Consider the following 17,002-nt stretch of genomic DNA (forward strand, 5'->3'; position numbering starts at 1 on the left):
ATGCATTTTCCACTTAGCACCAACGACAATGATAAGCAGAATAATTCAAGATTACTATTCCTACACCATTCATGCTAACTGCAAAGAGAAGTGATGGAGATATCAGTGTCACTGGTGTTGAGAATCAGCTGAAACTGCTAAAATTTAAGAAAGCTTCAGCACTCAATGAATTCCCTATCAGATTCTTTCCCAAATTTATAGCTGAGGGAGCCCCATTTTCACCATAATCTACCATAGATACCTTGAACCTTAGATGATGCCCAGTGGTTGGAAGAAAGCACAGATTGCTTCCATACACGAGAAGTATATTTGAAGTGGACCATAAAAGGTGAAACCCATGTGTTGTAGACGTTTATAACCTATTCTGAGCTCAAACCTAATGTGATAACTCCTCCATGCCAAACAGCATGGATCCTGAAAACTTCAACCATGTGAGTAGGGAGAGTTCTGGGACAGTTTTAATTTATTCAAGATGGCTGCCCTCCCCTCACCTGTCCCAGTGCCTCCTGGTGTAGACGCGGCAACGTTGCATTGTTGACATCATTTCTTTTTAGCTTCCCAGAAAATAGACTGTAAATATGAAGAACAAATAAATAAATAAATGTCAATGATGTGATGCCAGAAGGGTGGAGGCAAAGGAGAAAGTTCCATGTATATGATTCATGAGATGGAGTGGTAATCAGACATTTTTTTCGTTGTGGCGATATATTTTAAAGAAATTTCAAGATCTCACCTATACAGTGAGAGATGGTCTTCATAATAAAATCAGCTGTATTACCGAATTTATAAAGTGATACGTAGTATTAACCTGGTATTTACAACTCTTATATGCTACTATTCGGTTGCCTTAAGAGACTTCATAGATGATGAGACATATGACAACGTTAAGAGTGTTCGAAAGTGAGGAGGCATCCCGTGACAGAGGTAGAGCATGCTCTTGGCACTCCATCATGAATCAAAAATGAATTTAATATCCCAGTCCTGTGATGTAGGATATAACAGGTGTTACGCTGATAGGAACAGATTTTTTTACTAAATCAGAGAATACTTACAGGACATTAGAACTGTGCCATACTATTGTACAGGATTTTCACACAAAGAATCAACAATTAACGATACCTCACCGATGTGAAAACATGTGTATGCAGCGATTTCTTCTGTCTGTAAAACGCATGAAAGGAAAGAATCTACGTTTTGGATGAGAAATTAAAAGTGTATGGAGAACAACATCCCCATCTTGGATTGGGTAAAGTGAATTTTTTAAACTGGGGAGTCGATGTCAGGGGTGGACCTGCAGTTAAAACTCTACATCCAAGCTCTGCCTGCTTGTCTCGCCATGTGCTAGGAGTTAGCAATGCTGGTCCATGGCCAGCGGCAGGTGTGGTACAAGCGCTTGACTGACTGGAAGCCTTGGCATCGTATGTCACAACCAGCAGGTACAAAGACAGGTTCCAGCCAGTCGACACAAATACACTTGGCAGATGTACAGGATTAGCCTGGAGGTGACAGGCCAGTATTTTCGTCTTGAAATGTCGTATTCAAGTAAGATAATGAGTACTATATTCATAAAAAATATTGCATCATGTATTTCCCCTGTTTCTGTTGGCTAGGATGCGACTTGCGACTCATAATTAGGTATAAGTATATTTCAATCCCCAATACTGTTGCCACATGACTCCTGTGTATAGGGAGAATGAATTTATAGCAGCACTGGGACAGTGGGTCACTGTCACTAATACTATTAGCCATCTGTATGTCCCTCTCATCAGCAGTTCGTTTGTAGATCTGCAGGGGGTAACTCCCCTGCACATCAGTGATAGTTTGCTGTCCTGTTATTATTATCCATCTTTCCCATTTAGAGCTATTGGCTACATTGGCTGGAACAACTCTCTAGTGCCAGAATAATAGCGAAAACATCCTCTCTACATCCAGCAGTTATTGATAAAACAGGCTAGAGCTACTCATTAGTGTTAGATCAATGGCAACCACCCCTCCCCAACTCGTAGGCTTCACAGCCAGAGTGAAAAATTTGAATTTCCCTACAGATTTTTGAAATTCCCACCAACTCTTGAGTTTCCTGCCAACAGGAGGGAGAGAATTAGAGTGTGCTAGTATTCTGGGTCGGTCATTTTGGATTGTGATATCACAGTTAGGCTGCACCACTATTCCAAAGATGAGAGTACCCTATGTCCTTCCACACCAGTGATATGCAAATTGGTATTTTATAAATAATAGATATATTATTATTATTCTTTCTTCCTTTTCTCGGACGTTATGTCTGGTCAAAACTGGAAAGTGACGTGGACCTTGATCAAGCTTGACTTCCTTTTAACTGTACGGTATATGTTATATTGCATTTAGGAACTTTTGGGTAGTTGAACATGTATCAATAATTACGGATTTCTGTAGTTGTATAGATAAGTTTGGATGTAGCTGTATTGCATTGATGTACTGGTGGATATTGTGTGGTATGACTCCTGTAGTTGATAGTATAATTGGTATAATGTCAACTTCATCCTGATGCCACATGTCCTTGACTTCCTCAGCCAGTTGGATGTATTTTTCAATTTTTTATCCTGTTTTCTTATGTATATTTGTTGTATTGGGTATGGATATTTCGAATAGTTGTGTTAATTTCTTCTTTCTATTGGTGAGTATGATGTCAGGTTTGTTATGTGGTGTTGTTTTATCTGTTATAACGGTTCTGTTCCAGTATAATTTGTATTCATCATTCTCCAGTACATTTTGTGGTGCATACTTGTATGTGGGAACGTGTTGTTTTATAAGTTTATGTTGTAAGGCAAGCTGTTGATGTATTATTTTTGCTACATTGTCATGTCTTCTGGGGTATTCTGTATTTGCTAGTATTGTACTCCTGCTTGTGATGTGATCTACTGTTTCTATTTGTTGTTTGCAAAGTCTGCATTTATCTGTTGTGGTATTGGGATCTTTAATAATATGCTTACTGTAATATCTGGTGTTTATTGTTTGATCCTGTATTGTAATCATAAATCCTTCCGTCTCACTGTGTATATTGCCTTTTCTTAGCCATGTGTTGGATGTGTCTTGATCGATGTGTGGTTGTGTTAGATGATACAGGTGCTTGCCATGTAGTGTTTTCTTTTTCCAACTTACTTTCTTCGTATCTGTTTATGTTATGTGATCTAAAGGGTTATAGAAGTGGTTATGAAATTGCAGTGGTGTAGCCGATGTATTTATATGAGTGATTGCTTTGTGTATTTTGCTAGTTTCTGCTCGTTCTAGAAAGAATTTTCTTAAATTGTCTACCTGTCCATAATGTAGGTTTTTTATGTCGATAAATCCCTTTCCTCCTTCCTTTCTGCTTAATGTGAATCTTTCAGTTGCTGAATGTATGTGATGTATTCTATATTTGTGGCATTGTGATCGTGTAAGTGTATTGTGTGCTTCTAGGTATGTGTTACTCCATTTCACTACTACAAATGAGTAGGTCAATACTGGTACAGCATAAGTATTTATAGCTTTTGTCTTGTTTCTTGCTGTCAATTCTGTTTTCAGTATTTTTGTTAGTCTTTGTCTATATTTTTCTTTTAGTTCTTCTTTAATATTTGTATTATCTATTCCTATTTTTTTGTCTGTATCCTAGATATTTATAGGCATCTGTTTTTTCCATCGCTTCTATACAGTCGCTGTGGTTATCCAATATGTAACCTTCCTGTCTAGTGTGTTTTCCCTTGAGTATGCTATTTCTCTTACATTTGTCTGTTCCAAAAGCCATATTTATATCATTGCTGAATACTTCTGTTATCTTTAGTAATTGGTTGAGTTGTTGATTTGTTGCTGCCAGTAGTTTTAGATCATCTATGTACAGCAAATGTATGATTTTGTGTGGGTATGTTCCAGTAATATTGTATCCATAATTTGTATTATTTAGCATGTTGGATATGGGTTCAGAGCAAGGCAGAACCAGAAAGGACTTAATGAGTCTCGTTGGTATATTCCACACTTAATCTGTATTGGCTGTGATGTGATATTATTTGAATTTGTTTGGATATTAAGTGTGGTTTTCCAATTTTTCATTACTATATTTAGGAACTGTATCAATTTAGGATCTACTTTGTATATTTCCAATATTTGTAGTAACCATGAGTGGGGTACACTATCAAAAGCTTTTTGGTAATCAATGTATGCGTAGTGTAGCCACCTTTGTTTAGTTTTAGCTTGGGGTATGTCGCCTCTGCATCTATTATCAGTTGCTCTTTACATCCTCATGCTCCTTTGCAACAGCCCTTTTGTTCTTCATTTGTAATTTTGTTCTGTGTTGTATGTGTCATTAATTTCTGTGTAATGACTGAAGTTAATATTTTGTATTTTGTTTGTAGGCATGTTATGGGGCGATATGTAGCTGGGTTTGCTGTGTCTGCTTGATCTTTAGGTTTCAGATAAGTTATTCCATGTGTAAGTGTATCAGGGAATGTGTATGGGTCTGCAATGTGACTGTTAAATAATTTAGTTAGATGTGAATGTGTTGAGGTGAACTTCTTTAGCCAGAAATTTGCTATTTTATCTTTTCCAGGGGCTTTCCAATTGTGAGTAGAATTAATTGCTTTGGTGACTTCATGTTGCAAAATTATCATGATCAGGCATTCGTGGTATCATCTTGTATGTATCTGTTTCTGCTTGTATCCACCGTGCATGCCTGTTATGTTGTACGGGGTTTGACCATATGTTGCTCCAGAAGTGTTCCATGTCTGTTATGTTTGGTGGATTGTCTATTTTAATGTGTGTGTTACCTACTGTCTGGTAAAATTTCTTTTGGTTTGTGTTGAATGTTTGGTTTTGTTTCCTTCTATTTTCACTTTTTTTGTATCTTCTAAGTCGTTTGGCCAATGCTTGTAATTTCTGCTTCTTTTCAACTAATTGCTCTATCGCTTCTTGTTTACCTAACCTTTTTCGTTTTTTCTGGCATTTAATTTCCTATAAATTGTGTTAGCTGTCCGATGTCTTTTCTCAGTTTTTCTATTCTGATCTGTAGGCTGTGTTGCCATTCTGGTTTTGTGGGTTTCTTCTGTGTGTTCGTTGGTTCTGATCTCTGCCTAGTGTGTATATTTAGTGTAGTGAGTGCTCCTATATAAACCAGTCGTTGTAACTCTTCCATAGTTGTGTTTTCATTTATTTTGTTGTGTGTGATTGTGTTGATAGTTTTTATTGTTTCGACTTGTGGGTTATTTGGCGGTCTATGCAAGAATGGGCTAATGTCTGTATTTGTGTCTTTGTATTCTATATATGTCAGCTAAAATTTTTCTTCTATATCTAACATGTGTGTTACTTCGAGTTCTATTTGTGCTTGTTCTGGTGGCTGTCTTAAGATTTCATTTTCCTCTGATTGTTTAATTGACGCGTTTTGTTCTTTGTTTGTTTGCTCTTGGATGTTTGAGTCCATTACTCTCTATTCTTCTTCTTCTGATTGCACATTATTTTGTTCCAGTATTTGTTGTACTTGTTGTTTGATGTTTTCTAATTCTGACTGGGGTATCCTGTTATTTTTTATTATTACACGGATCTGATAAGCTAGTCGTTGTTCTGTTAAAAATTTTAACTCTGGGTATCTGATAATAAATGTTATGTATACTTGTGATCTGTATCCAGTTGTGTTGGTTCCTAGGTTTGTTGCTTGGTAATAACAGAACATGAGGTGTCGATTAACTTTATCTGACTATCTCATCCTCTGTCTTTTTTTTCCTTCTAGGGTGGTTGCAGGAAGCATATCCTGCAAAACACCTCTATTTGGATTTAAATAATTTCCAGTTAGCTAGCAGTGTCATTACCATTGTGGGCGGGAATAGGGTTCAAACGTCGTCCTCGACCATGACGGCGCTTGTACGAGGCTTCCTTAGTTCTGTCCTGAACCAACTAATCACACTTGAAGGGGGGGTTAGCCCTATTAGTGGTTTGTTCTTTTCGTCGCCTTTTACGACTGGCAGAACATACCGGAGGCCTATTCTTTTCCCGGGCCTCCATGGGAATCATCATCATCATCATCATCATCATTATTATGTCATCTGCAATGCAATGTGATTAGCATTTGAAATTACCATGAAAATTCGAATTTACACAAAAATTTGAATATCTCTCTGTGTTTGAATTTCCCGCCAATTTTGAATTTCCCACCATTTTTCCAGATGGGCGAGGGATGGCGTACTTAGTGGATCAATTTAATTAATTAGTCAATTATTTTGATATAAAAATTATGACAGTTTCCAGTCCTGGTCTGGCACACAGGTTTGATCTGCCCAAGGGGAGAGCCCAAGGATTTCCCAGAGGGGAGGGGGTAATTAATTGATCAGTTTAATTAATTTGATATGAAAAGTATGATTTTACTACATTTACACCAGGGACTGGGAAGGGACAGGGAGGGCTGGGAATTTCCCAGAGGGAGAACAAAATTAATTAAATTAATTAATCTGATGTCAAAAGTGTGATTTAATCAGGTTGACACTACCACGTCTACACCAGAGGAGGGATGGGTGGAGGGTCATCATCTTGAACAAATTAAATCTGTCCCATAGCTCTCTTTATGACCCTAGTCACGTGAAACCTAACTTACGGTTTTTTTTTTTTTTACATGAAATCCTGAAATCCGTGGATCAAGGCTCAGAGGTAATTGCCGTATTTCTCGATTTCCAAAAAGCGTTTGACTCTGTACTATAGCTATGGTTTTTATCAAAATATGATCGTATAGCGTTCCAAGCAAAATTTGTGACTGGACTGACGAGCTTTTGGTAGAGTGGATGCAGAAATTACCTTGGATGAAGAGTCATCAACAGAACCCAAGTAAATTAGAGTGTGCCCTAGGGAAGTGTGCTGGGACCCACGCGTTTACTATTGTATAGTAATGGCCTTGCAGATAATATTGTAATAACCTCAGACTTTTCACAGATGATGAAGTTAGCTGCAATGTGTAACTCTCTGAAAAAAAAAAAAAAAAAAAAAAAAAAACTACACAGATATTCAGTTAGATACATATTGATATGATTTCAAAGTGGCGAAAAGATTGAAAACTTGATCTAAATATTGAGAAACGTAAAACGGTGCAGTTCACAAAACGGGAAAGCAAAGTGGTTTCCTGTGACTACTATATCAATGAGTCACAACTGGAGCTGGTGAACTCATACAAATACCTGTGTGTAACACTTTGTAATGATATGAAATGGAATGATCACATAGGCAGTCATACAAGATCATACTTCGATTCATTGGTATGATACAAAGGAAATACAATCAGTACACAAAGGAAACTGCATACGAACATTCGTGCAACTCATCCTAGAGCATTGCTCAAGTGTGTGGGACCCATAACAAATAGGACCTACAGGGAATAATCAACAAAAAAAGAGAAAGACAGTACTAATGGTCGCAGGTTTGTTTGACCAGTGGGAGTGTGTGACGGAGATGCTGATGAAACTGAACTGGCAGATGCTTGAAGATGGGGGAAAACTATACTGAGAAAGCAAAGTTTGTAAGTTTTAAGAACCCGATTTAAATGATGAAACTAAGAATATACTACAACCTCCTGTGGACTTGTCTCATTGGAATCAAAAAACAGTTTAGATTAATTACAGCACCAACTGAGGCGTTAAAACAATCATTCTTGCCACACTCTGTCCGTGAATGGATCGTCAAGGAAAACTGAGAAGTACTCTCTGCCATAGACTTCATTGTGGTTTGCAGTGTGGTTGTAGATGTAGAACTATTGTTCTGAAGAAAATTGTTTTTATGTTTTATGTCACATGTAGAAGATGTGCAAGGAGTGGGAGAAGAAGCTATGTACAACTCATGTCACCTCTATAAGGTGAGTCAGAACCGACAAAATTTCAAAGTTGTTTCAGGAACATGTTCTGAATATTTCGGTATAAAGACCTATGATCTGCGGTGGTTGGTACAAAGTAATAACATAATTATGACTCAACAGGCTGCAACGTACAATCACCAAAACGTAATAACAAGAAATAATCAGCTTTTTCGTTGGCGCCTATGTACACATGGGAAACCGCTGTTATGGCGTTGCCATCGCTGTGGGAACAGTTGAGCATATCGTCGTCGTGCCGTTTCTCCATTGATTTCAGTGAACCCATAGACAAGACATATCAGATGATTTTTCGTCAGTTAACTTAAACATACTGTAGGGTATCAGTGTTAATTTACAACTAATACTGCCGGAAAAACCGACTTGAGACTGGACCAAGCAATAGTGAATGCAAACTTTGAGGGTCAAGAGAAAAGAAGCAGGTACCGTGACTGAACGGAGAAGGTTTGTTTCCAGACAAGATACACGGCACATACCGTCGACATTTTCATAGTTGTGCATATGTTTTAAATGTAATACCGATACAAGGGATAACAAATCAAAGAAATGTAACTACTCTGCAAGGAATAACTGGAGATCACAGTTCCGTCATATCAAAATTATCGGAAAATATTGTTGTAAGGCTCTGATTCACCCTGTATACATGCAAAATGGCCTTTTTGTTAGAATGACAACACATCTTATGCGCATTACATGTACCGTATGCTGATCCATGGCAATAGACAAATGTTTCATTTTAAAGTATGCTTTGTTCAGTAGAAGAGGTACGATTTTTAATATCCATGTTTGTAATTTGGTTTTAGTGTTTTGTATCATGTTTTCTGAAGATATGGTCTGTTATAACCAGGAATAACACAATAACCTCTTCAGTCTGGTTTATTAAATCACAAATCACTTTTTAACAATTATGTTAGCCAAGCGTCTACCCAGGCTCACACTCAGATGTAATGCAGAATTAAAGTTAGGCTATACCAGTGTCCGAATGTGCATGGTGGGGTGCACATCCCGTAATTATTCCCAAGTCAAGTGAAGTTCAGTCTCTCCAAGTGAAGTCGCAAGATTTTCCGCCGAGCAGCCAGGTAACCTCGAGTGGTGCGGCGCGTCATCCACAAGCAGCTGGAACACGGCGTACTGCACTTCCCGATGAGAACTGTCGTTTGCGGCGGCGGACGGGTTTATATAAGGCTTGCTAGTTAATGGAGCCGTCGGCTGGGGTCGCTGTTTTCCAGGGAAAACCAATCGCAATGTTTCCTGGCGCAGCCAATTGCTGTGTGCTTACAAACGCGCGCGCGCGAAGGCGGCCAGCGATGGTAGCCGCGAGCCGCCCGGAGAAGTGCGGCCAGCGATGTATTTGGCAATCGCGTACTGGAGCGCGTTGTTCGGTGTTTGTTAGAAGTGGTGTATACCATATGGTCTTAAGTAAAAATTAATTATTTTTGGTCTAACAGAAACTAAAAAAGAACTATAATCACTTCCAGTTGTAAAAATTTAGGCATTACAATTCTGGTTTGAGGATCTCCAGTCCTCTTCGTCAACACTCCACCTAAGGTGCCCATTGACAACCCAACCTGTCCACCGACCAGTCTATCTGTGTGTCAACGCAGGTGACCTCTTGGTGGACCCTTTAAGGGCAGGCTGAGGCAGGCCCATGGCTCTTCTACCTATCAGGTAACTCATAGAGATGGGATAGGGGGATTACTGGACCCTTCCTCAATCTTTTCTGGGTAGAAATTTCACCCAGCGCAAGTTTCACTGGGTTCTGTTTACAGGACATCCCCTTTCTCACATACAGTGTTGGTTGTTCCTCTCCACCCCCCCCCCCCTCAAAGTCACCCTTCAAGGCCATCCATTCCCCCTCTCCCTCAACAATGTGAAGATCACTTCTCAAGGTTCGAAATGCCTCTATGGCAAATATTCCTACATTGCACATTGGGCGAGTAGGTTCTGCCTGTTTCTCCTTTATCGTAGTGCTGTGAGAGCTTCCTTGTTTGTCCTAGGGGCGTGTGAGTCATTGTGTGCACCACATCGTAGTTTCTCTCCCAGCATCTCATGTTTTTTGTCTCAATTCTGATGTGGCATTGTCTTGTGTCATGATGTCGTCCATGGCTCCCAGGAACATTCCACACTCAGGTGCCACCAGTTTTAGTTGTGACAAGTCCACACAGCATATGAAGCCAAGTTTGCTAGAAATTCATGACTGGCTTGTAGTTACGATCGAGGAAACGTCAGAACAGATTCAAATGTCTTACTTCGATTCTGAATCATGTGTGATTTATGTCAAGTTTCTAGACCCACTTCAGACTGACAGGCTCTTTTTGTGTCACGGACAGTGAGTCCCTTTTACTCATCATGATGGCTCCAATAGTATGGTTGTTCTGGCGAACATGGAAGGGAAATGTTAGAATGTTAGGGTGTTTAACCCTCCACCTGAAGTCCAAAGTTGATAACCGTTTCCTCAAGGTCGCCCTGCCTCTGTTTGGGCACAGACGATATATACGGCGCGAAAGGTCGTCCGCTCAACCTCGTTTCAAGTTATAGTGGAGATCGATCTGTGGATATAGCGGTCTTTTGCAGGTGTGTGAACACTAGATACAGACAATTTACACAAGAAAAGAAGGGATGGTTCAAATGGCTCTGAGCACTATGGAACTTAACATTTGAGGCCATCAGTCCCCTAGAACTTAGAACTACTTAAACCTAACTAACCTAAGGACATCACACAAATCCATGCCCGAGGCAGGATTCGAACCTGCGACCGTAGCAGCAGCGTGGTTCCGGACTGAAGCACCTACAACCGCTCGGTCACAGCGGCCGGCTAAAAGAAGGGACCTGTTTTATATGTAATGAGAGTGGATACCTCCACATAAAGTGACTGTGTCGTGTCACTTTTCTTAAAATTCACTTAAGAACATGGTAAACTGCTAATTTTAGCGGACCTGGTTCTCCAAGTGATAGCCATTGTGCTTAACCAAGTTACTGTGGGGCAACGAGAGCCATTGCGTGCTGCTCCCAGCGCATTTCCGCCGTTAACCTCGCGTAGCCTCCACGCCGCCACAACCTCCACTTCAAAATAAGCGTAGACGGACGGAAGATGGTGAGGCGTCAGACGATTTCTCTTTCCTTATCCTCTCTGCTGAAAAGATTCCATTAGAGGAGGCCTGCTCCCTCCCTGAGTTCAGACTGGATGATAACATATCAGTTGCTGTTCCAGATTCGAAAGCGCCCAGCACCCCGTCCGATTTATCTCCTCATCTCGAGACCGAGACCGCCTCTTCGGAATCACATGAGGGTAGACCTGCTCTGGAGCTCTGTACTACATCGACAGACTTGTCGGGCATCCCTGAGTCTGTAACGTACTGCTTCCTTCCTCTGCGTCCTCAGATGGGGAGAGCATGTCAGTGCAACATGTGGTGAGGTAGCAGACGTAACGTCAGTTTTCGTTTCTGTTGATTCCCAGGAGCCGCAACGCCTACCTGTGGAAGAGTTTGGTGTATCCTCTGTACCTGATACTGAATTTTCGCAGGACCCTCCCCTCGTAGTCCACACGGCAGTCGCCTTCCCGCAAAGCTGCAACGAACGGCGTTTTCAAATTGAGTGCGCGTCATCGCGGAAAAAGAAAACAGGAATAGGGTGGAAGAGAGGAGTCTACCTCTTTACATCAGGTTCATCTGTTGGCTCTGCCTGGGACTGCGATGCACAGTTTTAAAAGTCACTTGCAAGTAATCAGCTGCATAGTTCTGGTAATAAATAGATGCAAACCTGTACCTTTCTTAACTTCAATGTGAACAGAATTAGTTTCGAGCTTATACTTGTGGCGTTGCCACAATTTATTTACGATTGGAGTGCAGACGTGACATTGTTGCAAGAAGTGTTACTTGGCCATTTTTCTATTCTCGGCTTGTCTACTTTCTTTAATGTGACTCTTGGACTATCTACTGGTACTGCGTTGTTTTCCAGAGAGGGAATACCGCTGACTGATTTCGAAGTTCTTGATACCTTCAGGATTTGGCTGTTCCACATATCACCCATGTTTTTACAAAGACGATACAGTTTACTTTCTTGGCAGAACTCCGCAGAGACTTCCGTTACGTGGAGATTTTAATTGTATTTAACGTCCTGTGGATCAGACCCCTAAATTTAATATCAGTAATACGTGACGCTTGGATATGTCACTATCCCACTCTCGTCATTTTACAGCTACTTCCAGCAGCAGTCTCGATTGTTTTTACCTTTCTGATTCTTTATGTGGACAACTGTTAGCGATAGGCATGATATCCACTTGTTTCACTGATCACTGTGCCGTAGCGGTAACCTTACATCATATGCCGCAACCAGTAAAACTGTATCACCTCCCATGCATTTTGAACACACCTCTCTTAAAGGATTGTTCCATCGAGATTACGGTTCGAGAAGCTTGGGCTCGTAGCTTGCGTTCGCTGGACCGTTGTCCTTCTCTTATGGAATGGTTAATACGTTACGGCGCTGAGAGGAGGAGGGATCTCCATCAGACTCAGGACTTCTATTACTGAGTCCTTCGAGAACTTTATGAAGGTGCCAGACGACCTCCCTTACGGATTATTGAATTACGCCATGTTAAGGCGAAGCTTCTTCAGTTAAAGAGACAACAAATCTATGGACTCAAGATGCTATAAAAATCCTGCGCATCCCCACAGGATGAACTGACCTCTTTATCTCACCTTATCCGGTTATGGAAGCATCGAAACCGAACAGGGTTAGACACACCAATGCTCACGTACTGACGCACCAACGTGACCTTTCCAGAGTGATCTACTATTACTTTACCGATTTTTATGACGTCCCTGCTACTGATAGATTGTCCCTGATGGACAACTACTTTCCTGGGTTGCGTGGCTACTCCCACATTAAATAATGAATTTGTGACTTTACTCGCGATAATATGTATCGCCTTATAGTTGCTTCACCATCGTAAAAATCGCCGGGACATGACGGTATTCCTAAGGAATTTTTGGCATGTTATATGTGATACCATTACGTCACTGGTGAATGACGTGACCGGGGGGGGGGGGGGAGGAAGGGGGGAGTTTGATTCCTGACCCCTTCAATGTTGGTAGGTTGGTACAGACGTCTAGTCACTGACAATTCCGCTTGATCACACTACTTAATTTCGATTACAAAACTGCCGCCCGGGTGGTTAATAGCCCTTTGTCGGTACTACTAGAGCCGGCCAGAGTGGCCGAGCGGTTCTAGGCGCTTCAGTCTGGAACCGCGCGACCGCTACGGTCGCAGGTTCGAATCCTGCCTCGACCATGGATGTGTGTGATGTCCTTAGGTTAGTTAGGTTTAAGTAGTTCTAAGTTCTAGGGGACTGGTGACCTCAGATGTTAAGTCCCATAGTGCTCAGAGCCATTTGAACCATTCGGTACTGCTAGAAAAAACTCTTGCTGTTCACCAAAGCTATGTGCCTAGGTGCACGATTCTGACTTCTGTAGTCGAATAGCGGGACGTCGTTTCGGTGGCTGCAGAGATTTCTGTCTCTAGAGCTTTGATTTTTATTGATTTTAATAAGGCATTTCACCGGGTCAGTCACGGTTTCTTGACACAGGTGCTCACGGCGACCGGTTTCAGTCATATTGCGTGTCAAGTATTATACTATTGTCTGGACCTTCAGAGAATGTGTTCATATATCCCTTGTAGAGATAATGAGAGTAAGATATGAACAATAGGGCTTGTACAGATACACACTGGTAGCTAGCTTACCTCACCCCATACTTGAATGGCTTAGGACAGGAAGTTTATCATATTCGCACAAAGGGTCAGCAACAGGCCAGAGACGATGTTCTGTCTTCTAATCTTCGTGGAGTGTGTTAATACTCCAGCTTCAATGATGTAGATGTTGACAAGCTGATAAACTCTTTGTTTCCATTACTCATTTATTCAAAATGATATAGCAGTTCCTAAAACGGTTACCACTGGTTTTTAAATGGTACGGGTGTTTAGAAAAGTAGAGACACCCATGCAATTCCACAAAACTCCTCGTCATACTTGAATTGCCTGCAACTACAGCTTACACAGGTATCTAGCCTTCATGACAGCAGTAAACCTAAAGTTTGGAGAATAAAGCAACAGCGATTGTTTTCTACAATGTGCACCTACATTTTCTTATTCAACAGTCACAACATTTTATATAATAGTCTCCAGAAAGAAAGGAAATACATTGTTGAAACCCTGATGTTCTTTGTAATAGCATGGAGGAAAGAGTCTAGTATCATGAAAATGCAGTCAGACATACAGTGAGACAGAACTGTTGGCTTCAGTCTACAGTTGCACTTTTATTTTCCTTTTCACATTCATCAGACATCAGCAAAAACACAAAAACACCCTGTGAGTGCGTTAGCATCACTAGAATAATTTTTTTGGGTTAGGAGTGGACCCTTATTCCAGGACTGAGCACATGAGTATTTAGCTGTACTAAACGTCTTTTATTCCTAGTCGGCCGGAGTGACCGAGCGGTTCTAGGCGCTACAGTCTGGAACTGCGCAGCCGCTACGGTCGCAGGTTCGAATCCTTCCTCGGGCATGGATGTGTCTGATGTGCTTAGGTTAGTTAGGTTTAAGTAGTTCTAAGTTCTAGGGGAGTGATGACCTCAGAAGATAAGTTCCATAGTGCTCAGAGACATTTGAACGATTTTTTTTTATTCCTGTATTGTTGTTAAAGAAGCACACTGGTTTACATAGATTGTGACTTGACAATTTCAAGACAGTTGTCAAGATAACGCATTACGTCCTGTTTAGCAGAAATAACACTGAACACAACAATATCAGATTTAAATAGAAGGTTCTCTACAAGATTTTTCTTGCATCTAGACAGTGAAGTTGGCCAATATTACTACAAATCATCCGATTCCGGTTCTAAGTTTGGCACTATTTAGGATGACAATCAAGTCTACGGAGGATGGTTCGCTTTTGGGACAAGATGAGCAAGGCTGCTCAGGTTCACAGTGGATGCATGCTGGTGGTGCAGTAATTTTACGCCTCTGCCAGCGGCATTTTACCTTTAGCTGCGACTTGCTGTCAGCTGCAAGGCTGCTCTCGCCCTCTGAAAATCCTATAAAAAGTTAAATCAAAATCTTTAGTGATTTTATCAGCTGAAACTGTCCTATGTTTCTTGTTGGGCGAGAAAACGTGCACTCATCCCTAGTCTGGAAAATATGGCGATATACACATGCATAGACAATTAACTACACAGCTGTTTCGTTTCTCTGATATCGGAGCTCAACTACTCTTCAACTAATTTCTAGCTGAATGTCAGCCAAAGTGAACGCAGTGTTCATAAAAAATTCTTCTTTTGGCGTCGTACAGAGCGCGATGCGCCCTGTTCTACACTTGACGCTGGTTCAGAGGAGAGTCCCGACGTTTTCGGTACTGTGTCTTTCCTAGCAAACTGTCCCCCACCTGTGTATTTTCGTACTTCACGTGACGGCTTTTTCAGACCAATGAGGACGTTCCTTTCATCTTGTGGAAACTACCCCTGCCAATCGCAAAGGGTCTAGCTTTAAAGTGTTCGAAATATCACCCCATTTTCTCCTTCCGAGTTTATTTCAGCCAATCGGTGGCCACTCCTGACACTTAATAGTTACACACGTACATCACAAGCAAACCATGGGCCTTTCACGTGATCAGCTGCATCGCTGGTCTGTTTTATCCATCTGGAAATCGCCCAACGCAGTTTTCTAAGGAATTCCTCCATCGCAAGCAGCGCTGGGCCGCTGCCTGCTCCCCTCGCCGTATCGCTCGGCGCGGCGGGTCACCAACCCCTGTTAGAAGCCTTCCGTTCTACGCCAGCCGTGATGGCGCAACTCACGTCTGCCTCCAAACTAAAACGTTTCTTCCAGCAGCTTTCTTTCTAACCTTTTCCTCATACACATGCAGGATTTGTGTTAATACCGTCGAATCGAGTGTCATCCCTTTGCATTACATACTGTACATTTTGATAGGTAAATCTGCTCACTACTGCCGAAGTATGTCAGGTGACATATTCTTCTGCTTATTACGCCGTATAAAATCTCATGTAAGGTGCGAAATTAACATTCATTCAAGCTGCCACCTTACAATTTTTTCAAATGAATGCTGGTATTGGTACCACATGCCATGGACAGGTCACCCTAGGATCCAAAAAGCACAAAACACTATTAAAATGTTCGTTAAGAAACATTTAAAATTATTTTGCTATATAATAGCGAAAGAATGGTATAATGTGCAACCTTAAAATATAGTCCGCTCCTTAAGACTGTTGCACAATCGTCAAGCTCGTTACTGTGTTAGGTATGTTTATAATAAGTGACACATCTTCTTGGGTAAGCAAGCGAGCTTAACTACTTCAGACCAGAGGTCTATACCGGGTGATTCCGCTGTCTCTACCAATTGGATTTGTACAGCCCATAATGCCTTCAAATACCATGTGCAGGATTTTCGTATTCTCTCACTCGCTACACATTAACTATTATTACTATAGAAAAAATAATATTTAATATGTAGTTAAACTTTGTATGGGGATACGTTTTGGTAGAGGCCATAGTTTCCGAATTATTCGAGAAAAACGTCAAAAAGTGACCTTTGAAAGCGTGTTTCTCGAAAGTTCGAAAACTGGCCTCCGCAAAAACGTATCCAAGTCAAAATTTAACTATATTAAATTTCCTACAAAAAGGTTCTGTTCATTTTTGCAGCAGGACTAATAGCTTGCAGGAATCAAGCGAGAGAATATAAACATCTCCTGTGTGGTTTTTGAAAGCATTGCTGGTTGAATAAAACACTTCAGTAAGGGCAGCTGAATCACTCTACATGTTAATGTTGCACTTTGTATCACACATAAGCTATCATAAACGAAAATATTTCGTAAATATTTGTCAAAGAATATTTTAACTATGTACTGTACTTTCTTGATCATAAGATGAGCTAATTACAGAAAAGAAATGTAAGTGTCTTATGGCATTATTGGTTCGGATATCCCACGGAGTTGGTTCTGCTGACTAATGAAAGGGTGTTCTTCATCTGTGCACGCTGACTCCTTTCGTTATAGACATGTGAGAGCTGTGTTGTTTATGAATTTGTGGAGTGTAGGTGAGTGTAAGGGATACATGTGTAGTGTAGTGATGTATCTGCTTTGTGTGACGATGAA

The 17,002-nt window shown here is 40.9% G+C and overlaps 1 pseudogene; it reads right to left on the bottom strand.

The window, feature by feature from the left end:
- Positions 1–880: 880 nt before the first annotated feature.
- LOC126189800 (U2 spliceosomal RNA) lies at positions 881–1,059 on the bottom strand (annotated as a pseudogene).
- Positions 1,060–17,002: the final 15,943 nt, after the last annotated feature.

The sequence above is a fragment of the Schistocerca cancellata genome, chromosome 5 (assembly GCF_023864275.1).
Source record: "Schistocerca cancellata isolate TAMUIC-IGC-003103 chromosome 5, iqSchCanc2.1, whole genome shotgun sequence".
Taxonomy (NCBI): Eukaryota; Metazoa; Arthropoda; class Insecta; order Orthoptera; family Acrididae; genus Schistocerca; species Schistocerca cancellata.